The sequence below is a fragment of the Pseudorasbora parva genome, chromosome 23, assembly GCF_024679245.1.
Source record: "Pseudorasbora parva isolate DD20220531a chromosome 23, ASM2467924v1, whole genome shotgun sequence".
NCBI classification, from domain to species: Eukaryota; Metazoa; Chordata; class Actinopteri; order Cypriniformes; family Gobionidae; genus Pseudorasbora; species Pseudorasbora parva.
Window position 1 is genome coordinate 33,648,871 of NC_090194.1, and position 27,747 is coordinate 33,676,617.

At 37.6% G+C, this 27,747-nt stretch overlaps 1 long non-coding RNA gene across 1 annotated transcript; it reads left to right on the forward strand.

The window, feature by feature from the left end:
* The first annotated feature begins 54 nt into the window (after nucleotides 1-54).
* On the forward strand, nucleotides 55-27,528 carry LOC137063009 (uncharacterized). Its single transcript, XR_010901329.1, has 3 exons — nucleotides 55-96; nucleotides 712-944; nucleotides 27,440-27,528. It is a non-coding gene; the product is annotated as an uncharacterized lncRNA (long non-coding RNA).
* The last annotated feature ends 219 nt before the right edge of the window (nucleotides 27,529-27,747 follow it).

Consider the following 27,747-nt stretch of genomic DNA (forward strand, 5'->3'; position numbering starts at 1 on the left):
TTGTGCATTAATAATTATGTCCTGCTCCTTTAACCAGGACTAACTAAAGATGCCGTTTGAGTGAGAAACATGCTGTGATAATGCTGCGTCCCTCAGGTAAGCGTTTAGTCTGAACGCGTTGTTCTTTTGTGTTCTTTGTCTCGTAAGTGCTCTCAGAGCACAAGAAAACAGCCTCAAAAATAGACTAAAACAGTCAAGCTGTCTGCAAGAGGCCTGAATAACTGAATAGCACTTTTTGACGCAGAGGTCCGTTCATGAATGTGGTAATAATTGAGAAAAGCGTCGCCCAGCAAGACCCGCCATGAACATTATAACTCAGCCTTGCAAAATGAAGACGCAGTGGGAACGACTCATTCAGAACGACTGCTATCAAAGGATCTTTTCTTTTAGTTTGTTAGATGCTTTGTAAGAAAGTTTGAACAGAAATACACATTGAGCACTAATATTATTCAGCCATGTTCACAGAATTCATCAATGATAAAACTAGATTTGCATTACCTGAAGGAAATGGCAGTGTATATCAGAGACGGTCTGCTTATAACAAGAGCCAAGCGCTTGTTACTTTAGTATTTGTATGCTAATGAGCTAGACCAGCCTAGAAAAATGCCTCTTTTTTAATGCATAAAGCATGCATTTATGATACTATTAACTTCAGATTGTATTAATTATGTGTAAAAAGTTACTAAAACATTTTTTTGTTCTTCCTCATAGGTGCGATTTCTAAGAGACACTGTTGAAAGTGGATGGAACAGAGCAGAGCACGACATGCTCCTAGCCAATCAGCAGTAGGGGGCGTGTCCACTCGTGATGGGGAGGAGAAAGAATGAGCCAATCAGCAGTAGGGGGCGTGTCCACTCATGATGGAGGAGGAGAGAAGTGAGCAAGATCTGCAGAGTACTGCGCGGGACAAGATTTGATGGCCGAGCGGGGGTGCGGGCAGTAAGGTGTGTGTGTGTGTGAGAGAGATAGATAGAAATGTAATCTAAATATAAGACATCTAAAAACAAATCAATAATTCTATTGCACAAAAGCAACAAGAACATCGACAATAAAATAAAAATTATTATACATGGCATATTATATATAATACATATTATACATGGCAGGGTTTTAATTGACCAAACTTTTGGCCAATTCCAAGCGTGCTGATTTGTTGAATGCATCTGATTGGCCATTGTGTTCAAGTTAGAATCCACTCACTGCTCAAAACGTCAGTGCTGGATTCTGCATGCGGGCGATACGTGTAGACATTATGACCCCATTTACACTGCATGGTTCAGGCCTCACTCATATGTGGTAATAAATCCGATATGATACCGATACGTGCATTTGCGTCTGCCATGTGAGCGGTCGAATCGGATATTCCCCAGTATATGAGAGTCGTGCATCCTTGATAAAGGGACGGAGGCGAATGACGTCAGTCAACTCAGGTGGACACGAACTGCGGCTCTCCTCTTTTTTTACACCTTACAAGAGCAATGTTTCGCTGACCTTTAAAGATTCTGCAGAAAGCAAAGCACTGAAAAATGATTTTATCTTCATCCATTGCATATTGCGCCGTTTTACTTCCTTTTCCAGGTCAGAGCGTCTTGGGCTGTTTCGCAAGTGTATAGTGTAAATGCAAATATCGGATACGGGTCGCTTTTAAAAGATGATGTAAGCTAGTCGTCACAAAAAACGGATATAGTCACCAAATCGGAATTGCAGTGTAAATGCGGCCCATGAGAGATTCATTGTGCAGACAGCTTCATTGATTATAATGATCGTGATGAACTGGGATGTCAGCTTTTTGGGGATTATTAAGGGAGCGCACTTTGCGTGCCAAACCATGCCTGCAGTATTTTATGTTAAATTAACAGTGGTTTGTGAATGGTGTTGCTTTAATAACAGATCATTTATCAGGAGCGTTTATGCTGGGATGTGTAGGTTGTGGCTATAGGCGTACGGAACTTGAAACTATTTCATGGAAATTTCATGGACGTACAGAAAAGAAATATTGATACTTTTTTTCTGAGCGGAAGCAGGACAAAACACGAATGTTGCGGGCGAGAGTGGGAAAGAAAGACTGCAGAGATAACTGAGAAAAATTATAAAAGAGAAAAGCTCAAAGGAATATCACTGGGAAAACAGGGTTGTGCTAGAGCTTTAGGTACTGTGTTAATATTAGAAAAGCTTTGCGGTGCTGGAGAGACCGAAGGGGGAAGGCCTGAAAACGAACACTGAGGTTTTGTCGTTTCTCCTCCATACGGGAGTAAACATTGGTTTTGTGGTTTGACAGAACCCAGATATTGTGTTGTTGTAATGTTAGCTACAGGGCAGTTATTAACAGGACACTTTGAGTGTCATTGTGTGTCTGGAGCTGCTGGGGACTATCAACCAACTCTTGCTTGTATATAGTCTTGTGTACTGTTTATTTCGTGTTCTTCCTTGTCCTTTGTTCATCATCATCTTCTTCATCATCATCATGCTTTTTTTTTTCACGAAGCATTGTTTTGCTTTTCTTCAGCTATAATAGAGAGACATCTATCAGTAGCCATATCACCCTGTAGCCCAAGACTACAGACAGAAGCTAAGCAGGGCTGAGCCTGGTTAGGACCTGGATGGGAGACCAACTGGGAAAACCAGATTACTGCTTATAGAGGTGTTAGTGAGGCCAGCAGGAGGTGTTCAACCTGTGGTCTGTGTGGGTCCTAACACCCCAGTATAGTGATGGGGACACTATACTGTCAATAAGCACCGTCCTTCAGATGAGACGTTAAACCGAGGTCCTGGCTCTCTGTGGTCGTTAAAAATTCCAGGATGTCCTTTGGAAAAACAGTAGGCGGTTTCCCCAGCATCCTGGCTGAATTTGCCCATTGGCCTCTCTCCATCATGGCATCCTAATAATCCCCATATCCTGATTGGTCTCCTCTCCACCAATCAGCTGGTGTGTGGTGAGCGTTCTGGCGCAATATGGCCGCCGTCGCATCATCCAGGTGGTATTGCGCATTGGTTGTGGTTGAGGAGATTTCCCCTTTTCCATATAAAGCACTTTGAGAACCCAGAAAAACACTATAAATGTAACAAATTTGTATTATTATTAGCTTGCATTGCGTGTTTGTGGATTTTGGGGACGAAGAAATGAATGTAGGGTGCGTGTTTTTTAGGGTTGATTTCAAATATCAACACTGTTTCTGGAAATAGTTGCACTGGGGTGTATAAAAAGATGGCTGCAAGCATGTCTTGTGTTAAAAATGGCTTAAAGGGAGAAATGGAACTGTTCCTTTTCATTACAACTGAAAACTGAGGTGACTAAGGTAGTGTAAGGAGCAACACACAGGGCCCTATTTTACCGATCTGAGCACATGGTCTGAAGCGCATGGCACAAATGTACTGTCCAAATCCACTTTTGCTAGTTGGAAAAAATGGTTGACGCGCCAAGTGCGTGGTCCAGAAGGGTTATACCTAGTCATGGGTTTGTTTTGTGTGTAATGTGCAATAAATCAGAGTCTCATCTCCCATTCCCTTTAAAAGCCCATTGCACTCGCACTCTTTACATGGCGGGATTTGCGAGTGGAAAGACTGAACGCTTCTCCCTAGAGAGGAATCCTTTTATGTTTAATATTAAAAAACATGTGTGTGCTGCTGTGTCCCTGTGTGTGTAATAAGCAGAGTGTACGCACGTTGTGTACCCGCCTAGGCTCATATTACTAACACACCCTTTAAATAACAAAATAAATAGGTTTTTGTTGGTCAATGGCGCAGTCGTTTTCAGTTCCTAAAAACTGCATTTTGCCAACATTTTTTGAACACACCTGCTATTTATAAAACGTGGTGCTGAACATGATAATGATAACTGTAAAAACACTTGCAAAAAAGGTTGTTATTGAAATTAGCCATAATAGCATTGGATTAACTTTTAAGATTTAATTTAAGGATAACTTAAATAACTACTGTCCTGTACAAGAAAGAATAACAATAGAAATGAAGCCCAAATATGATAATGTACCCATTGTTGGCTACTTTTTGATTGATGAATATCCTAACAGTGCAAGTTACTGGAATTGTTTCAAACTTAAATCTTTAATGTCTTAAAGTCTAAATAAAGGGTTTACAATAAGGTCTCATTATTAACATTAACTTACAGTGAGCAATACATCTGTTACAGTATTTATTCCTCTTTGCTTATTGGTGAATTATTTATTGCTAGGTCATTTTAGCTCGCATCCATTAAATAATATTAACAGATACATCTTTTGATTTTATTAACACTTTAGTCGGCTAAACGCTGAAAGAAACATTAACTGAGATAAATAAATGTTTTTGAAGCATTTTTCACTGTTAATGTTAACTAGCCTGATGTAGTAATGTTAACAAATGGAACCTTTTGTTAAGATTAATTTAATTAAATCCTCACAGGTTATGGAGTTTGTATATGTTTAGCTAAATAATGACTGTAGAAGAAGAATACTTCGCTGCACTGCAAACCCTGTAAATATTGTGCTGTTGTGCTCTTCTCGTGGTCCTGTGATCAATTGTTTATGAGCCTGTATTGCAGTCGAGCTGAACGCACGGTCATCCAACACTTTGAGAGCAGAACACACCGTTAATATCCGTGCCACAAACGCCCGGCCCAGCTCCAATAACACAAAATGTAATCTTTTGAGCTTGTAATTTCAGAAATGTTGGGATTGTACGGCGGTCTCTCATTCATCATGAAGTAACCGAGAAAAACCTTGTTGTGAGGTATCTCTCTCGGAGCACCACGGTTGTCTTAAGCGCAGAGACGATTGATTCCTGACACGGCTGAATCCATCACACTCACAGCCCAAAAGTTAATCAGTCCTGCAAATGGACCGCAGGAGCCATGTGTTTGTGTGTGATTTGCTTAAAGTTCTGAAGTTTAGCGTGTAATCCATCATGTGACTTATCTCATCCAGCTTGAGTGATCTTATCTTTGCTCTCAGCCTGACGCGTTCGTTCTCCTCTGCACCTGAGTGTGTTTAAATGTTAATATCATCATGTAATGCTCCTTCATTATGTGCTCTTACTGATAGTGCTGGATTATCATTATATGGGGTTTTAATTATGTGATGTTAATGATTTACACTAGAGGCCAATCGTGTGCAAAGTGGATGTTGAAGAGGTGTTTTGTGTCAGTGCCAGTGCATTTTAGTGTCATTGAGAGACTATTATGGTTTGTATGAATATTTAGAATTTTTATTTGTCATTTTTATTGTTATTTTTTAATTTAAGAAGCCATATTTTGCCCTTTTTCAAAGGCTTGATTTTGTTTTGGGCTCTACTAGAATAGGTTCATTCTTGAATGTTCAACAAACACCTTATTTTTTCCCCCATATTTGACATTGTTGCAGCTCCTCTCTTCCCAGTCTGTAAGTAACACTCTGGGGTGTGTTTCCTAAAGGCCAAAGTATACTTCACTTTACACATACCGCGAGGTTCAGCGTACAGTATGCGTGGTGCGAATTTTGTTATCAGAAAAGTATGCGTGTACTGAACGCTCACCGCAGGATTTTTGTAACTTGCATTACATTTTTTTACAGTGTTTACTAGCCTAGAAATCTAGACGCACTCTAGCGGCAGCAAATCTAATCTGCCCGCAAGTGTCGTCTAGCAACTCTCAATACCCTTCTGAGCTGTATTCCCCTAACTGTTGCCGGGGCAATCACATCGTGTATAGAGTCGGTGGGCGGGGCCATAATGACGACGGCTGAGTTGCGTTTGTGTGCTTCTAGTAAACACAGAAACTGGCAAACGGCGGTCATTCGAATCAGCTTTGACCGCGATTCTGGAAGACTGGGAGTTAAGCTTTTCTCTGAGAAAAGAACAAAGAACGGCACTGAAGTCATTCTTAAAAAGGGAAGATGCGTTCTGAGTTTTGCCGACCGGATACGGTGAATGTTTAATCTGTCACCGAGCTCTGCTTCACCTTCATTCTGGTTGGTTGTAGCGCTATCCTATCGCGTGCAGAGGAAGTTTGAAAGACAACCGTTTATCCGCCCCTCAGAATGAGCTGTCAATGGTGAGTTTCCAGACCAAACATCTTGATGTGGGTCTGGCTTGTCAGGCTAAGTGTTTACATGGGTTGTAACCAAGCGACAACCTTCCCCAGTTTCTGTTGAAGCCAAAAGGGAAGGGACTTAAACTGCAATTCCTCGACTGGCTCCAGAATGGAGTAGAATCTCATTGAACCCCATGTTAAAATGCCCATATTTACAGCAGAACAAAACATGTCTATATCCTAGTACAAATTGTGATTTTGGTCTATACGGTTAATTTTGCACTTCCTGCTGAATCTTTTTATAACTCATTCGTTTACATTATATAAAGCCTTAAAGTTCTGCATAATTAAGGCCGTGGCTACTTGAGTGACAGGTGGATAGTCATTTATCCGCTGTCTGTTAGTCATCGTGTCACCTAAGCTCCGCCCACATCCCGCCTCTTGGCCCATTTTCTGTTATCCGGAAGTGACACGCGATGACACGTTGATGGATATGGCCAGCTCGTCTCTACTTTACGCTTTAGAACGTGTTTTTCAGAATCCTATGGGTGACCTCACGGACACTAAGTCAATATTTTATATTTTTATATTTATATGAAGCATTTCCATTCGGATTGGACTTTTAAACAGATGCATGCAAACGCACCTAATGAAACGCTAACTTAGCAAACCTGTATGTGACCGACTGAGCAATTCCCTTGCTATTACCACCAGAGGGCACTCCACTCCGGACTGTCACATCATAGACTACATTACCCATGATCCTTTGCCCGGACTCATTAGCATTCACTGTTTACACCTGTGTCTCATCACCTCATTACCTCTGTCTATAAATACCTTTTTCACTCATTCATTTGTTGCGAAGTCTTGTTTAGTGTCACAACTGCATTTCTGAGCGTTTCCCTGGTTTCTCGTCTCGTCTCTTGTTTTTTTTTATTTTTATATTTCTTGCCTGTTCTGTGGATTCTTTTTTGAACTGATTACCTGTTATGACCTCTTCCTGGTTTTTGGACTACGTTTGTGGATTACCCTCTCTATAAATACTGCATGTGGATCTCCAACCCTTCTGTCTCAAAGCAGTCCGTTATAGAATCTATGTACACATATCTATGATCGCGCCGTTATTTTCACCTTCTTAAGTGGATGTGATGGCGTTGGGAATATTAATACAATAAACAATGGGAAAATACAATAAATACTGTTGGTTTTCTTGCAGAAACCGATCATTTTGTGTCTTAAGACATCAATGTATCATCATGAGCCACAGGATTTAATATGGATTCACATGTCTATGTGTTTTTTACTCTTATAATGGCTCTCATAGAAGCACACCTCATTGACATGCATTATATGAGCAGTTGGAGTTAAAAATCTTCATTTGTGTTCTACTGAAGAAACAAACACACCTACATCTTAGATGCCCTGGGAGTAAGCAGATACACATCACATTTTCTCTTTTTGGGTAAATTATTTCTTTCCTGAAAGAAAACCCAAGACTATAGAGACGTGACACTGATATAGAGTAACTGTCTTTGGGTGGACTACAAAAAAAAGTTTATTCATCCACAAATTGATTCAATAACAACCTAATACTTGTTTGTGCCTATTAGCGTTGTTAGTAATTGTAAGTTGAGTCCATTTCCCCTGATTTCACAAATTCCTGTTTTCTACATTAGCCATAATTAGTGTTAAAATAAGCATTTTTGTCTTTTTAAGATGATAAATATTCAGCAAAGTTCATGCTGCTTCTCAAATGAGGACATTTCTACTTACCAATTCTCCGTTGCAATCCAGGCGGCAGTTCAGGAGGTTTCGTTTGAGCCTGTGCATTTTGTCACGTGTATGCAGTCAGCCATATGCCTCGCTCACAGGCATCGCTGAGGGTGTGGAACCGGCTTCAAACTCATGCTGCTTCTCCCAGATTTACTAGAAACCCTGAGGCAGCTCAAAACTATGAGAGCCACTGTGCCAATCAACAATGAAATGCACAAGTGATCCATTTTGACTAAAACCTCTGTTTATTGATGTGCGATTATTGTTTGGGAACGTTGCTTTTAACAACTCATTGCATTGCCTAGTTATTTTTTATGGAAAGCGAGGTGTTAGTTACTTCGCATTATTTCTTCCTCCCCATCAGCTGATTTTTAGCATGTTCTTTAGCAGATTTTAAGTGTTATGCTTGGCTATGTATACAGGGCTTGACATTAAAACACGCCAACCTGTTAAATGTAGGTGGATTTTAGCAGTGGTATGTAATTTTATATATAATATAGACATTTTTTTGTATTTAATGTAGTCAGAGTTGTAGACTTTTAAAAAGGGATCTAAAAATAATAAACTAAGTTCAATTTAGTATTGTCAAAAACAATATATATATATTGAAACTGACATATTAAAAATGAAATTAATTTGAAATTAATTAAAATAGTGATAACATATGCATAAGAAATAAGAATACCATGTGTAAGAATTAAAATAAAAACAAGAGATGGAGCAGGTTCGCAGTGTCTCCTGGATATTACAGGTCGGTCCAAGATGGGCTCCTGTAGGAGATGTTACCTTTGCCCCACAGGGCCTTTTGACAGATACTGACCACTGCAGACCGGGAACAGCCCACAAGAGCTGCAGTTTTGGAGATGCTCTGACCCAGTCGTCTAGACATCACAATTTGGCCCTTGTCAAACTCACTCAAATCTTTACTCTTGCCCATTTTTCCTGCTTCTAACATAAACTTTGAGGACAAAATGTCCACTTGCTGCCTAATATATCCCACCCACTAACAGGTGGTGTGATGAAGAGATCATCAGCGTTATTCACTTCACCTCATAATCAAATTTCATAATGCTATGCCTGATTGGTGTATAGGTGTGTGTCTGTGTGTGTGTACATACAACTAAAATTGACAGAAGATCAAAATAACAGAACTGGAGGCCACGGACCTTTAGACCAGCTACTATAATGCAGTCCGTATCCCTTTGAGAATGACCTGAGTCATTCTAGTCTTACTCTCACAGAGGCCTTTTGGGAATGAAGGTATTGTGCCCGTTCATCCCAGCATGCAAGTCTTGACACGGCTGCATCAGTCGCGCATTGACTGGCAAACAGTCGCTTTAAGAGCTTGAGAGAAGAATTGATCTATTTATCCCAGTGAAAACCCCTAGAGGAGATGGCAAAGCAGCCCGGGCTACTCATGTGTAACAAATTGTATCCAGCAGCACACCTCTGCCGCTTCGAAAAGAAGAGCACGATTCCCCACAGGACGTGCAGAATGAAATCAGCATTCAGCTAGAAGTGAAAGTGACCACAGCCACCTAAACAACGCATCTTAACTCCTATGACTCGTGTGGGAACAGCTCAAGACAATTTAAAGTTTTTGAAGAATTTTTGAACTTGCAGGCTGATAAATCAAGATGGAGCTGTCAGATGAGCAACGGCTTCAACAAATCATCCACAAAGTGAGCCGTTCGCTTACTATAAACCTCATTAGGGGATATAGAAATAACGTTGTATTATAATGTAGGCTGTCTGGTAATGCTTATTTGTCCCCAAAACAAAAACTGATCATTAGATGACAGTGCCAAGAGTACCATTTTATTGCTTGGGTGTTGCTCATTTCATAGTCACATAGTATGCTGTTTTTATGGTTAAATTGCACAATATCGTTGTGTTCATTAGAAGCACATGCTGCTGTTTTGTCGCCTGTCGCTTTAAATGCTCAAGCTCTTTACAGTCAGGAGGGATTCTGATTGGCTGTCAATGGTTTTATCTTTCATCAAAAAAAAATCACTCTTTCTCTGCCCCCTTATCATTATAGTTGTGGTACCAATTTTTATTCATTATGGAAATTATTATGGAAAAACATCATTCATTCATTCATTCATTCATTCATTCATTCATTCATTCATTCATTCATCCATTCATTCATATCCTACCCAGAACATTGGCATCATTATTGTATTTTCATTATTTACTTGTTATTTTTATTTATTTTTATTTGTATCATTTATATGGATAACTTGAAGTATTATAGATGTTTTAGTCCAAGCTATTATTTATTTGTTTGTTTGATTATTTGATTATTATTTGATAATTTTTTTTGTTTATTTTGTTTTTTATTATTTATATGGCTAACTCTCTATAATATTACATATGTAGGTCCATGCTTTTTTTAAATTACTATTTTATTTTATTTTAATTTGTTTTTTTTATTTATTTGTATTATTTATGGATTACTCTCTATTCGTATTATAGATATAGGTCCATGCTTTATTTTATGTAATTACTCTTTTTTTTATTTGTTTTTAATTTGTTTATCTTTTAATTATTTATTTGGATAACTCGTTATAAGTATTATATAGGTCCATGCTTTTAACATTTTATTTATTTATTTATTTCATAATTATAAATCTCTGTAAGTATTATATATGTTTTTGGTCCATGCTATTATTTGTTTATTTGTTTTTTATTTGTTTTGAATTATTTATATGGATAACTCTCTATAAGTATTATAGATATAGATCCATGCTTTATTTATTTATTTATTTATTTATTTATTTATTTATTTATTTATTTATTTGTTTGTTTGTTTGTTTGTTTGTTTGTTTGTTTGTTTGTTTGTTTGTATGGCTAGCTCTCTATAAGTATTATAGATGTTTTTGGTTGATGCCATTTATTTAGTTTTTATTATTTCATTATTTATTTTTTATTGTGGAAAAAAACAAACCCTTTAAAGCCCCCTAAAGGCTCTATTCTTGCCATTGCTTTCATGTAGTGTTGCTTTCAGTGTTTTGAATGCAGGTTTTAGTTTAGGTCTTTTCTAAATCTCTAGAGGAGATTCATGTGAGATTATTTTCTAAATGGGAGACATCTCAATTTGTTCTCCATTTAATCTCATGTCAGACTGAGGAGAAAGAGTTCAGATGTTAACTGATCTAACGGGAGCCGTTCTCTCTCCTGTGTGTGTACTAACCACTCAGAGGCTCATTGGGAGAATCTTCTCTTTGAGCCGTTGTGTGAGAAACAAACACCCCTCCGGATGAAAGCTGCTTTTGGACGTGCTGATTTGAATGCGATCTTTCCCACCTCTAGCTATTAACAGCTAAATGAGTATCAGAACACCAATTACTCATGGAGCACTGCAGTGTTTGAATGTACCGTGCCTGTTTACCGCGTCCTGTGTGACTGTGTTCAAATAGCTCAGTTCTTTAGAATTAGCTGGACGCAGGATGTCCGAGCGGCTTTGAACAGTTATACGCTTGAAAGAAGTATTGTGTGTAGAAACACTGTTCTTCCTGCACGGGGGCTCTGGGAACATTTCAAACAGTGTTCATTCATAACGTTGATCACTATACCGAAATCCAGCAGTCGATTCTCATGCCGACGTGATGGGGATCATCTCTAAGAAACAGACTTGATTTGTCCTTCACCAGGTCGTGTTTTTTCCTGAGAAACATGAAGCTTGTTGGCTTCAATTCTGCACCAGCAAACAGCAATGTTGAAAAAAATAAGATTATGAGGGATTTATTGTTGTTTGAGTAGGTTTGTGTGGTTTTCTCAAATGATTTACATCTTTAGACCTTGATGTCTGCAGTCTACTGTACATCAAGGATGTCTGCAATACCTGGAGAAAGCCACTCGTTAGTATTCCCATTCATCTCACTGGCAGTCGCTCCGCTGCTGTCGGAAGACGTGATGTGAAATCTGCCATCTTCACTCATGGCAACCACTGAAGTCTTCCTGCGCTGAGTGGACATCAGACTGATAACTCTTCACGAGCACTGCAGACCAGCTAAACCTTAACCCGACATTCATTCATTCATTCATTCATTCATTCATTCATTCATTCATTCATTCATTCATTCATTCATTCATTCATTCATTCATTCATTCATTCATTCATTCATTCATTCATTCAATCCTTGAACATTGTCACCATTATTTTTATTTTTATTTATTTGTTTATGTATATTGTTTATGTATTTTATTACATTACATTACATAATATTTTATTTTTTTGCAATTGTGATTTATTTGTTTTTTATTTTCACTTTATTTTAGTTGTTTATTATAACTTTATTGGTTTGTTTATTTATTTTATTCATTGATTTATCGTTTAATAATTGATTTATTTTATATGTTATTGGTTATTTTCATTATGTTGTCTTTATTCTGTTTATTTGTTTGTTTGTTTTTCCATATCTTATTATGGTTTCTTTTTTAAATTGATTATATATATATATATATATATATATATATATATATATATATATATATATATATATATATATATATATATATATATATATATATATATATATATATATATATATATAAATTCATATTTTTTTATTTTTTTTTATTTTCTCACTTATCATTTATATGGATAGCTCGCTATAAGTAGACTTTTTTGTCCAATGATAACCAGTTAAACTTTGAACATCAACACCATTATTTTTATTTAATTGTTTAATTTATTCTAAAACATTTATTTTATTTTTCTAATTTATTCTATTTTACATATTTTTTGGTTATTTTTATTATTTTGTTATCTTTATTCGGTTTAAATTTGTTTATTTGATATTTTATTTTATTGTTTTATTTATTTTTAACTTCATTTTATATATAATCTTGGTTATTTTTAGTATTTTGTTATCTTTGTTTCGTTTTATTTATTTATTGTATTTTATTATTTTATTATTTTCGTTATTTTTATTTGATTTATTATTATTATTATTATTATTATTATTATTATTATTATTATTATTAATAAAATATTGTAGAACTTCATGGCCTGCTAATAAACCTTAAACATTCACAGTGTTTTTTTTATATACACTGGGGGAAAAAGAAAAATACACATTGTCCAATTTACTTTAATCTTATTATTTTCACTCTACGCAACAAAATGTCTTTGCTTTCGATGAATGTAATTCTCTAAAATGTGCAATCTACTAGATTACATTATTTGGGTGAATGTGAATCAATGAAGTACTTGAAGAGCTGCAGTTTTGGAGATGCTCTGATCCAGTCGTCTATCCGTCACAATTTGGCCCTCGCCAAACTCACTCAAATCTTTACTCTTGCCCATTTTTCCTGCTTCTAACACACAAACTTTGAGGACAAAATGTCCACTTGCTGCCTAATATATCCCACTCACTAACAGGTGGTGTGATGAAGAGATCATCAGCGTTATTCACTTCACCTCATAATCATATGTCATAATGCTATGCCTGATTGGTGTATAGGTGTGTGTCTGTGTGCGTGTACATACAACTAAAATTGACAGAAGATCAAAATAACAGAACTGGAGGCCACGGACCTTTAGACCAGCTACTATAATGCAGTCCGTATCCCTTTGAGAATGACCTGAGTCATTCTAGTCTTAGTGAATCAATGAAGTACTTGAACATGATTTTTGCTGAAACTGTTCCCAGCATGCTTTGCTTGGGACTTGATGAGAAGGGTAAAATTGTTGAACATAAGTGTTATTTTATGTGTTTTTTTTGGGCAAACTTAGATGGGGGGGTTGTATTGTTTAATAGTGTTTAATGTTTAATTATGTTGGAATAACTAGAACCATTTAAATGATACAGTGGAGAAGAGAAGTCTGTGGACTGAGACAGCTCATGTCATTAAAGAGCACTTCATACACAGCACTTGACATGTTCATCATGTGCTATTGCTGGCTAACAGAATGAAAGCTAGTTGTACATTCTTATAAATCAGTCAAATGACCACAAAAATATACAAAAACAAATGATGCTTGTGATTTGATTAAAGAGGCAGGGTTTGAAGCCCCTCTGTGCACACCTATGGTTAGGAAGCATATTCAAATCATTTTGAGACTACTTAAAGGTGCAGTAAGTGTTATTTCAAAACTGTTTTAGGAAAAGGACTCGGGCCGAGTGGAATAACAAACTTGTGGCCAATCAGCAGGTAAGGGGCGTGTCCATGGTGAGAAGAGAGGCCCAGTGCGCATCATTATTCAAAACACACAAGTCACACAGGAAGGACATTAGCCGAGAAATAACTAATATATGATGGCTTCTGCTTCAATATTCTCGTGTGTCGTGTTCGCTTGTTTGTCCATTCGCGATCGTATTGTGGTTCACTTCAGCGATGATAAAGACCCGTTCATTTCCACACCGTATGGAGCATCTAAATCCCCTCAGTGTTTCAAGCGTCAGCTCACAAAATGTGTTCGACAGGTAAGATACTATACTCCTAATATACCGGTATGTTTGTTTCCTCTTTACATCTATATTACCCATCCGGTCATAATTGAAATATGTCGTAAGCTGGACTATCGAGCTTGTATAGCCTACTAACTTTATCAAGTTGTTCATGAGAACGGTTTGTGTTTTGTGATCGCTATAACTCTAATCTTGTCATAATTGTAATATGTCGTAAGCTGGACTGTGTGCTTGTGTACTATCGAGTTGTTCATGAGAACGGTTTGTGTTTTTGTGATGGAAGGGGTGACTTTTTCATTGAATATTTGACCTGGATTAGTAACGCAGAGATTCTGCCATAATCGTTGCCTGGGTTACGTATGTGTGGGGCGGAGCTATCACAATAGGGCCGAGACCCTTTTGGGGGTGGGGTGTGTTTGTTTTGGTGATTTGAAATATCAACAACAGTTACCAGATATCACTTACCCCACCTTTAATTGCGTTACTTAAAAATGACTTCATTTCATGATTTTGAAGTTATGAGAACAAATTATGATTGTTTAAATTGATGGATTCATGATGTACATGATTAAAACCCATGATTAAAACACACCTTTTTTTCAGTGTATGTTTTATTTTTGCTAAAAGCATATTAGTGGCCTCAAAATGAACAGGTCATGATCGAAAAGCCATTAAACTCCCATTTGTATGGGGCTTTTCAGGAGTCTAGTTGACTAGAATAGAATGAAAATAAGATGAAAATACCATTACCAGTTTAGACCTGTATCAGCCTCCATAGTAAAGGTTCTTTGTGCTGGTTAGTGGTGATTTGGTTCTGGTCACCAAATAAACTTGGTCAACCAAGAAAGTCTTGCTGGTTGAGCAAAGTGTTGGCAACGTAAGCACAAGTTATGCAAGTCCAATTTTGATGCACCAGATATTTTCAAATGTCAAAATCTGCCAGCTTTATATAAGAGGATCTGGACTGATAGTATAATCTGCAAATGTAGATAGAACCAACCGGATGCTTATCATACAGACATCAGAGCCAAAACATATTAGGAAATGTTTATCTGTAAAAGCCCTGCATTATATCCGGAAACCGTTGTTCCTTTTCAAAGGAATAGATAATGGTTGGACTAGAAGGGACAGTCAGAGGTTGATGAGCTGTTCATGGCCTGAGAGGGACGTTATCATCTAAAATCACATATTCCAAAAGAAAAATGAAAGACCTTAAATCAGAGGGAAGCCTGGTCCTGATGCCCAGTAAACAAGCAATTTCAGCTCTGCAGTAATCAAAGATGTCTGGCGCTTCTGATTGAAGAGGGTAAAAACACAAATATCCCTGTTGTGTGTGTGACACACTCCCTCACAAATAAAATACAGCGTGAAATGCCTCCTGCACGGAGCGACGCTCAGACGCAGGGAAGAAAGGCAGGAGGAGGGGTGGATGAACCAACGAAAGCAGGGAAGAAAGGAACATCATTTCACAACGACTGGGACGCCATCCAAACCTCACTTTCTTCATGTCTTATCAGCCGGCGCAATAGGGACACATTGCAATGCACACGAGAAAAAAAAAGAATAAAAGATAGAATCCATTAAAGGCGTGTTAAACGAAAGGCTTTCAGTCCTGTGCGCGTGGAGTCGTGTGGATGTTTACTGCTGTACAGAAGTGGTCCTGAAAGACCTGAGTGTGTGTGTGTGTGTGTGTGTGTGTGTGTGTGTGTGTGTGTGTGTGTGTGTGTGTTGCTCTTCTCTGAGGTCACCGCAGTGTGTTCTGTTTCTAGTTGTGTATTCAGTTTATGGGGAAAGGATGTGTTCAAATGAATTAAGCCAGTTTTTTCATCTTTTGTTGCTTTATATTCTATTGAATCTCATCAGAATTAAATTATCTATCTATCTATCTATCTATCTATCTATCTATCTATCTATCTATCTATCTATCTATCTATCTATCTATCTATCTATCTATCTATCCATCCATCCATCCATCCATCCATCCATCCATCCATCCATCCATCCATCCATCCATCCATCCATCCATCCATCCATCCATCCATCCATCCATCCATCCATCCATCCATCCATCCATCCATCCATCCATCCAATCTTTCTATTCATCTAGGGTTGCAATAATCGTTAATGAAAATCATCGACTACGATTCTCATTATCGATTGTTCGGATCTACCCTTCCACCACTCATGCCCATCCATCCATCCATCCATCCATCCATCCATCCATCCATCCATCCATCCATCCATCCATCCACTGTCAAGTTTGATGTTGCAGTGTTCTATCATTTTATCATTCTGTTGTTATATCATACCCGCTTTCCATCCATACATTCTTTTGCTCTATCTTTTGCAAGTTGTGTTTCACTGTAATGGTAAGAAATCCTTAAACTTTGCCATTTTCTCCAAAAGTCTGAATTTGAAATTGCAATTCAAATGCATGTGGCTCATCAGAATCTAGAGTCGGCCTCCATTGCAGAGACTCAAGTTCAACTTTGTCAATTGTTTTAGTATCTCACTATTACCCAAATCACCTGCATATTCTTCTGTCATATTTTCATCTGACTGTATTAAATCTTCGGACACCACCTGCTTCTATTATAATTCAGTCTGTTCCTTGTGGCAGTTACTGTCATTGGTCTATGGAGCAGCTCTATTCATGTAGCCACTGCTATCAAATCCTTTCAGTCGACGCACAATAGCGATCTTCATATTGGCCTTTGGCTTATTATGAGGTACAAATGAGAAGTCACTCCAGATCACGCGGCTATAAAGTCCTTGAAGGTGTTCCATTCTTACGCCACAAGTGTGTAGTCACAGTTTATTGACCTCCCTCTAAGAAGCGAAACCCCGTTTCCTTTTCATTTGGTCTGGATGCCCGCAGGAAGTTTTATGTATTAGCAGGAAAGTGCATCATTCAGGCGCCTGCCCCGAGCTCCTTAGCCCAATGAGAGTTTGCGCTGATGAATGACCTAATTGCGTACCAGAGGTGAATAAGATTAAAAATGTTCTTGAGATGGAAAGATTATTATCTAATGAGAAAAGCATTAATCTGACGTTGCCTCCAAAGAACTGAAGGACTCATTTTTGTGATGTGAAAATCCTTTCACCCCAAATGTCTTCTTATTAATGTCAATTGAAATGGTGTCTGGCGCAGCTGCGGCTCTTTGTGAGCTGTACATGTTTGCCGAAGCGCTCGGGTAACCTCTGGATGTGCACGGTTTCTTCCTCCGTCAGAGCTTTGCTGGCGCTTTCAGATGGACTGATGAGTTAACAGCTGTTGATTAAATATTTTGTCATCATTTTGCAGCCAGGGAGGGCTTCGCTCTCGCTGTCATAACTCTCAATGATTCATTTTTTCCGACCCAATTTCCTTTCCAGGTCTAGTGGGACTGTTTATTTATCCAGCTTGAAGTCTCATTTGTCACCTCTGAAACACTGGTGTGTGTTACGACACAGTGCGAGGAGCATCATTGCGACTTCATTCCCTTTTTAGGCCTGAAACTGTCTGCTAGTCCACTAATGCAGATTGGCGAGCTCAGCCAAATCACTGTACATATTACAGAAAATGCTGCAACGCAATACACACTTACATTGAGTTTGGAATTGCATTGTGACCTATTTTGTAGCACAATAAATGATTTGTGTTCACTTGCACACTTTTGCTTTGTAAAGAAATTTAATTGATCAAACTGACAAAGACATTTGTAATGATTGAGTGTAAAGACATTTAAAATGTTACAAAATAATTTTATTTCAAATAAATGCTTTTCTGAAAAAATGTATTATGATTTCCACACTGATGCTCCAAAGAGTGAATTGGTTTGAGTAGGGTGAACTTAAATTAAGCAAATTAATTCAATCAAATTAACTTTTTGAGTATTTAGAACTTACTTTTTCTTTTGAGTGCACAAAACTGACACATTTAAAGTAATGATAAGGAGTTATACATTTTTATTTTTATTTGAAAATGACTGATCATGTTGCTAGATAAGACTCTATTAATCGTCTGGGGTGGTGCAGAGTCTGAAGTTCTTCCTTTGAAACTGCATTGGTTTAGACCTTCAACCCGTTGGGTGCCTTTGAAGTCCACTATATGGAGAAATATCCTGGAATGTTTTCCTCAAAAAAACATAATTTCTTTTCGACTGAAGATAGAAAGATATGGATATCTTGGATGAGATGGGAGTGAGTAAATTATCAGGAAATTTTCATTTTGAAGTGAACTAATCCTTTAACTTGAAATATTTGAGTAAACATTCATACATTTTACTTAAAATTATAATGTAATCTCAATTTAAATATTTTAAGTAGTGGAAACTTGGTTAGCTTGAACTAGCTAATTCAATAAATGCTTCCTTGCTAATTGGTAACACAAATCTTTGATAGCATTAGCATAGTTAGCTGAATGAGTACAGCGATATTGAACATTTAACACACAGTATATCTGTTCTGTGCTATATAGTGTTATATAAAAACATAATATAACACTTCATTTTATCACTTATTCTCAGTTTTGAGTGTCATGGCAAAGTATACTGGGAAATGGAAATCCCAGCTCAGTTTAATTTACGTTTGTCTAAAGAAACAGGTTAATAAAACTAACACAATGAAACAATTCAGATTACTTAAAATGTGTCAGTTTTGTGAGCTCAAAAGGAAAAGAAAGTGCTAAATACTCATAAAACTTAATTTGATTGAACTAATTTATTTATTTTGAGTTGGCTCTACACAAAACAATTTATTATTTTGAGTGTTAGGATTTAGAGTGTAAAAGGTAAGTAAATTTATGAATTAGGTTACTTGAATATTTTGAATGAAGAGCAATTTAAATGTACAAAATTAATACCTGCCTGTTCTATTTACGTACCATTTGCATTTCTTAGCTTAAAAAAAAATAAATATATATATATATATATATATATATATATATATATATATATATATATATATATATATATATATATAATATATATTTAAGGCATATATATATATATATATATATATATATATATATATATATATATATATATATATATATATATATATATATATATATATATATATATATATATATATATATATATATATATATGCCTTAGTTTTTTTTAGTTTCGTCAAATTATTCGGGTTTACGGTGCACCAAAAAATCGGAAGCAGCACAACTGATTTCAACATTGAGATTTCATTTTTTAATTTTTTTTTATATTTACTTACTTTAAATTGTAATCATATTTCACAATATTCTTGTTTTTACTGTATTTTAAATCAAATAACTGCAGCTTTAGTAAACAAAAGAGTGTTCTTGAACATGTTTCAGACCCTAAGTCTTCAGTTATGCTAGCCTGACGTGGTCATACTCAGTTCTAGTCAGAATATGAGTCTGATCTGCTCCATTGGGCTGTGATTATGGGGCGTGTTTCAACCGAACCAGGAAAGATCTCAATTGGATAGACCTACAACCAATCAGAGCACCGAAATGAGGCATGGTCAAATGTCAACAGAGCTCAACTGCACTGTGTTGCCAAGTACGTGTTTTTTTTCCCCGCGGGTTGTTTTCAATGTCCGCGGGTTGAAGCGACTATTATGTGATATATAGACCCATGAGTGCGAATTTTAGCATCAACCTTGCCAAAATAACACACATTTTACCCCCCAAATGCCATTTTTCCCCCGGAGAACCCCCAGAGAAGCTATTGTTTAGGGCTAGTAGTTGGCGGGTTTTGTTTTAAAAACTTGGCAACCCCGTCTGCACGCGAGCTGGAATCAGGCTGGAATACACGATCTTTGCCAGTGTTGTAAAAAAATAACAATTGAATGATACACAGAGTACTTACCCAACATGATCATCATTTCTGAGAGAAATTGTGAAGCTGAATGCAGATACAAACAAGCTCCCCGTTTAAGATTTGAACAAATATAACCCAAGCCCCTTTGATGACGTGATGATTACGTTACTGTTGATCATCTGTCCGTCATCGTCTAAAGCCCGCCGTGATGATTTCATTGGTCTGAACAGTTTCTGTTTGGGGATAATTACTCCTCTATAGAGCGAGGCCAGACCGAACTGCCCGACCTAAAAAATTTGTGGACGGGGCTGAGTTCGGCTGGCATCGAGGCTACAGTTATGCACTGTGATCATGAACAAAGCAAACAATTAAAACACATTTTAAAAAAATGTATCTCTTTTTTTTTTTTTTTTACCATGCTCTTCCAACAGCATCTTCATTGATATTTGATTTTTCGTTTTGACATGAATCATTCTTGTAGTTGATAACAATGATTTAGACAGCATCTCCTGTTGACAAACTAGCTTACACTTCTTACATTCATATTGCGGCATCTCTCTCCTGCCATCCTGATCGCTTTATTCGTCTTGTTCATCTAGACTTTACTGTTGATACAGAGTTCAACCCATAATGCAGTTTATTTCTGTGCTTTACGATTGGTTTACCCTGTCAGATTGTATAACATGAACCCGTTGAGAACTCATGTAAAAGCTGAGGCAAACATCAACTTGCATTTGTCAGTGTTTACATCATACTTTATATATCATTATATGATCGACAGCATGACTAGGCTCTTTAAGTCAGTAGCATGTCCATTCTGACGTCCACATTTGCAGCTGGATCAAGAGGTCATGCTCATTCTTCATAGGGAACACACACTAGCTTATGGTTTCAGAAAACTTGTTATGCTTGAGTTGCTTGTAAATCCCATCAGGTAGTTTGCATGTCTTAAAACAGCCAGAAATGGTTCAAAAACCCATAACCACTTAAAACTTGTTTCATTATAAGAATGAAAGGAGACCAACCCCCAGCACTCAACCTAAACTGGTCTGGGTCTACATGGCCATATCTCACCCCAGATCAGACCAGCCCCTATGGTCCATAATTGGGCCGAATGTGGCTAGATGTGCTATGTCTCATCTGCACATCCAAAACCTAGCAAAATCTGGCAACCGTTACTGGGACAGAGCTGGCTCACTTTTGTTGAGCCGCTGTCAGAACCCGGCAAAGAGAGCCGACACTCAGCCACAATTGGCCCGATTGCGCTGGCTACCTGGGTACTGTTAAGAAAGAAGAATGAATACTGTTTTGTTAATAAACGTCTTGCTCAGTTTCAGTTAAAGAAAACAGTTTTTGTTAATCGCCACTGTTTCCCATGTGAACAACTGTAAAGTTTAAGAAATCAGAAGTGTCACATTGGCTGAAAGAGCAGAAGACACAGGCAATCATTTAATTAGTCATGTTCATCACGCTGGTGATTAGATAAAGACTGTTTTATTTGTATATGTGATCAGTGAAGCACATTGTGTTGATTTCTCTCAGATGGTAAATCACCCAGAGAGAGTAAATGACCTGTAAACATGTGGAAGTAATTGGCCAGCCTGTCAAACGCACTGCGTGAGCGCGAATGGCGGAATTTGTAATTGCGATTGCTGTGATCTTTCTGTTTTGGTTTGTGCTTTTCGAGTGCTGATACTGAGCAGTGGGTTCAATTCATTTTACGCTAGTGATAGGGATGTCGGTCCAATGAAAGAGGATAAATCAGATTTCACATTCACACTGCAGCCAAATACAGATGTCACTCCACTTTTGAATGTTTAGTCTTGTGTCTTTAAAATGGTTTTGAAATGTATTTAAAAAACTAGTCAGAAATAGCTAACACAGAGCAGGTTGAACTGTTGCATCCATGTTTCTAGAGGAATCATAGAAACCCCATTCCAAAAAAAGACACTGCAAACATTGTGAATAAAAACAGAATGCAATGATGTGGAAGTTTCAAATTTCAATATTTGTTTCAGAATACAACATAGACGACCTATCAAATGTTTAAACCGAGAAAATGTATAATTTTAAAAGGAAAATAAGTTGATTTTAAGTTTCATGGCATCAACACATCTCATAAGTTGGGACAAGGCCCTGTTTCCCACTGTGTGGCATCCCCTCTTCTTTTTATAACAGTCTGCAAACGTCTGGAGACTGAGGAGACCCGTTGCTCAAGTTTAGGAATAGAAAAGTTGTCCCATTCTTGTCTAATACAGGCTTCTAGTTGCTCAACTGTCTTAGGTCTTCTTTGTCGCATCTTCCTCTTTATGATGCGCCAAATGTTTTCTATGGCTGAAAGATCTGGACTGCAGGCTGGCCATTTCAGTGCCCAGAGAGATTACCACAGAGATTGTTCCAGATTCTCTGAATCTTTCGATAATATTATGTACTGGAGATGATAACTTCAAACTCTTTGCAATGTTTCTCTGAGAAACTCCTTTCTGATATTGCTCCACTACTTTTCGCCGCAGCATTGGGGGAATTGGTGATCCTCTGCCCATCTTGACTTCTGAGAGACTGACCGGCTCTTTTTATACCCCATCATGTTGCCAGTTGACCTAATAACTTGCAAATTTGTCCTCCAGCTGTTCCTTATATGTACATTTAACTTTTCCATTCTCTTATTGCTGCCTGTCCCAACTTTTTGGGAATGTGTAGCTCTCATGAAATCCAATATGAGCCAATATTTGGCATGACATTTCAAAATGTCTCACTTTCAACATTTGATATGTTATCTTCTATTCTATTGTAAATAAAATAAAAGTTTATGAGATTTGTTAATTTTTGCATTCATTTTTTTATTCACAATTTGTACAGTGTCCCAACTTTTTTGGAATCGGGTTTGTAATTTTGAGAGTGAATCCTCTGTACATACACATTTCATGAATGGATTTAAATGCTATGTCACTCAAGATCCAGCAGTGTCTAGGATGAAACAGTTTTGAAGAAGAACATAAGCACAAATGGGCATTATTGCGTTACATTTTTTCAGCTGAATGATAACACGCTTTTTAAGATTCTGATCAGAACGTTGTTTTTTACAATCATATTTCTGACTTGATAATTAAAAGTTTATATATATATATATATATATATATATATATATATATATATATATATATATATATATGTATATGTATATGTATATACATATACATATATATACACTACTGTTTAAGTTTTTGGGGTATTTTTAATGAATAGAAAGTTCATTTAGAAACAGCAATTACTGAAATATAAATATTTTGTGACATTATAAATGTCTTGAATGTCATATTTGATGATTGTAATGGGTCTTTGCTAAATAAAAGTACTTCTTTCTTTCAAAAAAAAACAAAAACACTCTAAATGTTGACGGATGGTGTTTGTTCAAAGATCAGAAGCATGAAAGTATAAAGCAATTTATCTTTGGAAATGTTTGGATCTCCATTGAAGGAATCGTCGCTTTGACCTTTTGCTTCAGATAAAACATTCCGGGAGCTCGAGATTAGATTTGAATTACCACACCGTAGAAAGTTCTGAACATCTGAATCACAGATCTGAACAAACACGTGTAAACAGGAAGCTGTCAGCTCTCATTTGGAGAGATATTCATAACTGCAGGACACAAAAAAAAGACATTGAACTGCGTTTGAGTTTGAGAAAGTCAGGCAGTGTTTATCAAAATGAAATGGAAAATTAAATCTGCAATTAGTCTTGGGAGGCGTATAAATTAGCATATCTTTGAACAAATTAGTTATCTAATAATTGTAGTTGTGGTGAGCATTGGGAGGGCCGTTACGTAACCTCTCATCCTTGAAGCTCCTGTGGGGAATCACAGATGGGTCTTAAACTGTCAACCTCACTCGTGTCACTCGCATGCTTCAAGACTGCCAATCTGCTGAGCTCCATCTTTATTCTGCAGTCATCTTTCTTTTATGTTGCAGAACTCATTCAGAGCCGGCGCTTTTGCGAAATGGGCCTCTAAACGGTTTTGATTGAGTGCGCTTTTGGTTCTGAGAGCATTCGGAGGAATATTTATTTATTTGCCTGATGGCTGAATGTTTTATGGACTCTTTTGATGTGTGCCTGGCCTTTGTCTTGATATCAGAATGCATCACAACAAACAAACTATGTAAATATGCGGACTTCAGATGCAAGTGGAACTGTGAGTACAGTCCTGCTCTTATCATTCAGTTCTTTTGATCTTGCTTGTGTTTGTGAATATAAATAGTGATACTAATGTGACTATTTTATGCAGAATGATGACAGTAATTCAAGATCATTTTACAAGATGGCTGACATTTGTATACCGGCCAAAAAAAGTTGCTATTTGGATATAAATAGGCAAACGTTCAAAAGTCTATGATTGGATCATTATTGCAGTGATTATTGTGTTTCTATAGCATGTTATATGTTTGGTAACAGTTCTTCTAACACTAAATGATAGTGTGTGTAGCTTTTCATTTCTTAAACAGCCATGGATGACAATGTCAACATTCATCAGCTCAGTCCAGACCTTAAATTCAAAGTCTTTAGGATGTGCTGGAGGAGACTTTACAGAGGGCTGGACTCTTGCATCGACAATACTAGATCTGGACCACAAATTCATGCACCTCTTGATGGAAATAACATCACTATCATTATTTCCACACTATGTGAGCCTGATGAATGTTGACATTGTCATCCTGGCCACGATGTGTCTTCCTACATGGCCGTTTTAAGGAATGAAATCCATCAATTTGTTTTAGAATGACTGTGGCAAAACATATAACAGGCTAGAAACACAAGATTCACTGCAATAATGATCCAATTAAAGACTCTTAAGCATTTCCCTATTTTTGGTGTGTGTTTTTTGGCGTCTCCGTGTGGTCCTGTTCGGTATAGCAGCTTGACTTATCTAAAATAAAAAAACAATCTTGTTCGTTGTTGCTCTTTACACACACAATATACACTAAATTCTGTAAAGTTTTATCATGGGTGCTTAGATATGTATAATTGTATTATGTATCAGAATTATATGGAGGTTATTTGGTGTCAAAATTACCCATTCACAAGTTTATGAACCCTTGATTCTTAATGTGTGTCGTTCCCTGAGGATCCACGGCTGTGTGTGTGTGTGTGTGTGTGTGTGTGTGTGTGCGTGTGCGTGTGCGTGTGTGTGCATGTGCGTGTGTGTGTGGTTCCCTGATGATCCACGTCTGTGTGTGATTTGTGGCTTTTTTTGTGGTTTTATGGCTGTTCTTGAGTCTCGTTTGTCCTGAGCAGTTAAACTGACCAACGTTCTTCAGAAAAATCTTCCATGTCCCAAAAATTCTTCAGTTTTCCTGAATCATTTGCTTATTTGAACCCTCTCCAGCAGCGGCTGGATGATTTTGAGATCCATCTTTTCACACTGAGGACGACTGAGAGACTCAAACACAACTATTAAAAAAGCTTCAGACATTCACTGATGCTCCAGAAGGAAACACGCCGCATTAAGAGCCGTAATATCTTATTCAAGACAATACTAAATAAAATAAAAAAACATGTATTGTGTATAATCTCTCATTATGTTCAAAGCATCAGTGAATGTCAGAAGCTTTTTTAATAGTTGTGTTTGAGTCTCTCAATCGTCCTCAGTGTGAAAAGATGGATCTCAAAATCATCCAGCCGCTGCTGGAGAGGGTTCAAATATACAGAAGATGCTGGAAAACTGAAGAATGTGCAGGAGCTGGAGGATTTTTCTGAAGAACGTTGGTCAGTTTAACAGCTCAGGACAAACGAGACTCAAGAACAGTCACCACAAAACACACACACACACAACCATGGATCATCAGGGAACGACACACACTCACACAGCCATGGATCATCAGGGAACGACACACGCACACATTCACACAGCCGTGGATCATCAGGGAACGACACACACGCACACACTCACACAGCCGTGGATCATCAGGGAACGACACACAGTATTACAGTTTCTCAATCGATTTGACACATTTCTCCAGATGACGTAGTTTCTCTCAAAACAATAAACACAGCAAACTAAACACTCGTGCTGGCAAAACAGTTCAGTTTTCACTGCATAATGAATCATATACTTTTCATCATCACGAGGAGAATGTGCTGTGTGTGATGCTCAGCTCCTCTTGCACCAGTGCTGATTGGTGAAAGTGGACATTACACAAACTACAGTTTCGCTCAGTTTTGATCACCCTATGCAAAGTGGATTTCATTGAGGGAGTGTAAAAAATGTATTTATGCGACCCCAAGACAGCATTGTGGCTTCATTTGAAACTCATCTGTACTCTATCCTTCCTCTCCCCCTCCTCTTACACCTTTCTTTCCACCTTCCCCTCTGTTCAGGTCTTCCTATATTTTCTTCTCTTGAAGAAGAAAACCATTGCCATTGCCTTCCACCCCTTCTCCTCTTCCTACATCCTCAGCGCTTCTCGCTTCATCTCCTCTTATACCACATATTCCTTTCTCTTTCTCCCTCTTCCACTTTTCCTCTCCCTCTCAATATTACCCTTCCCCCATCCTCTCTCTCTCTCTCTCTCTCTCTCTCTCTCTCTCTCTCTCTCTCTCTCTCTCTCTCTCAAAAAAAAGAAGATATTTATTTGGGGAAAATTGAGAACTTTCCAAATGTAACTCAGAATTTAAAAAATAACAGAGTTTTGGTTTTTATGTTCTGAAAAATTGTGCACAAATGGTTGGGATTTTTGTAATAAAAAAAGACAAATCTTGTGTTTAATACTAATTTACAGTATTAAAGTTTTGGTTGGTTGTATGGACTTCTGTGAAAATGTAAGAATTTTGAACACAGTGTTTTGAGAATATGATACATAGATTTGTAATTTGCATGAAATGAAGGAAAATGTACAACCTGTTTAGGACAAATCGTGTTCAAATGACTGTCAACTGTCTGGAGACCAGTGACCTGAGTCTGGACAAATGTCAAATCGATTGAGAAAAACTGTAAGAATCAAAGTTACATCAACTTTTGAACAGATCATTTTTATTAATTCAGCTGCAAGGGGTTCACATACTTTTTCTTGCAGCTGTATACACACACACACACACACACACGCTAAACCTGTTCAACTGCTATTAATTCAAGCATCTAATCAGTCAATCGCATGGCATAAACTCAATGCATTTAGTCATGTAGACGAGGCCAAGACGTTCTGCTGAAGTTGAATGGGGAGAAAGGTGATTTAAGTCAATGAACACATGGTTGGTGCCAGACGGGCTGGTCTGAGTATTTCAGAAACTGCTGATCTACTGGGATTTTCACTCACAACCATCTCTAGGCCATCTCTTTACAGTGAATGGTCCGAAAAAATATCAAGTGAGTGGCAGTTCTTTGGGAGACAGTGATGCCAGAGGTCAGAGAACGGCCAGACGTGTTCAGCTGATAGAAAGGCAACATTAACTCAAATATTCTCTCGTTATAGCTGAGGTGCAGAAGAGCTAAAGCAGCAGAAGACAACAACGACTGGCCACAGCAAACTGATGCCACAGTTCACACGGGGCACCAAAACGGGACAATAGAAGATCGGAGAAATGGTGCCGGGTCTGATGAGTCTGGATTTATAAACAGCGTGAAAGCATGGATCCATCCTGCCTCGTATCAGCGGTTCAGAGTGCAGCTGGTGTAATGGAGTGAGGGATATTTTCTTGGCCTGCTGAGAATCGTTTAAATGTCACAGGCTACTGTTGCTGACCATGTCCATCTCTTTATGACCACAGTGTACCATCTTCT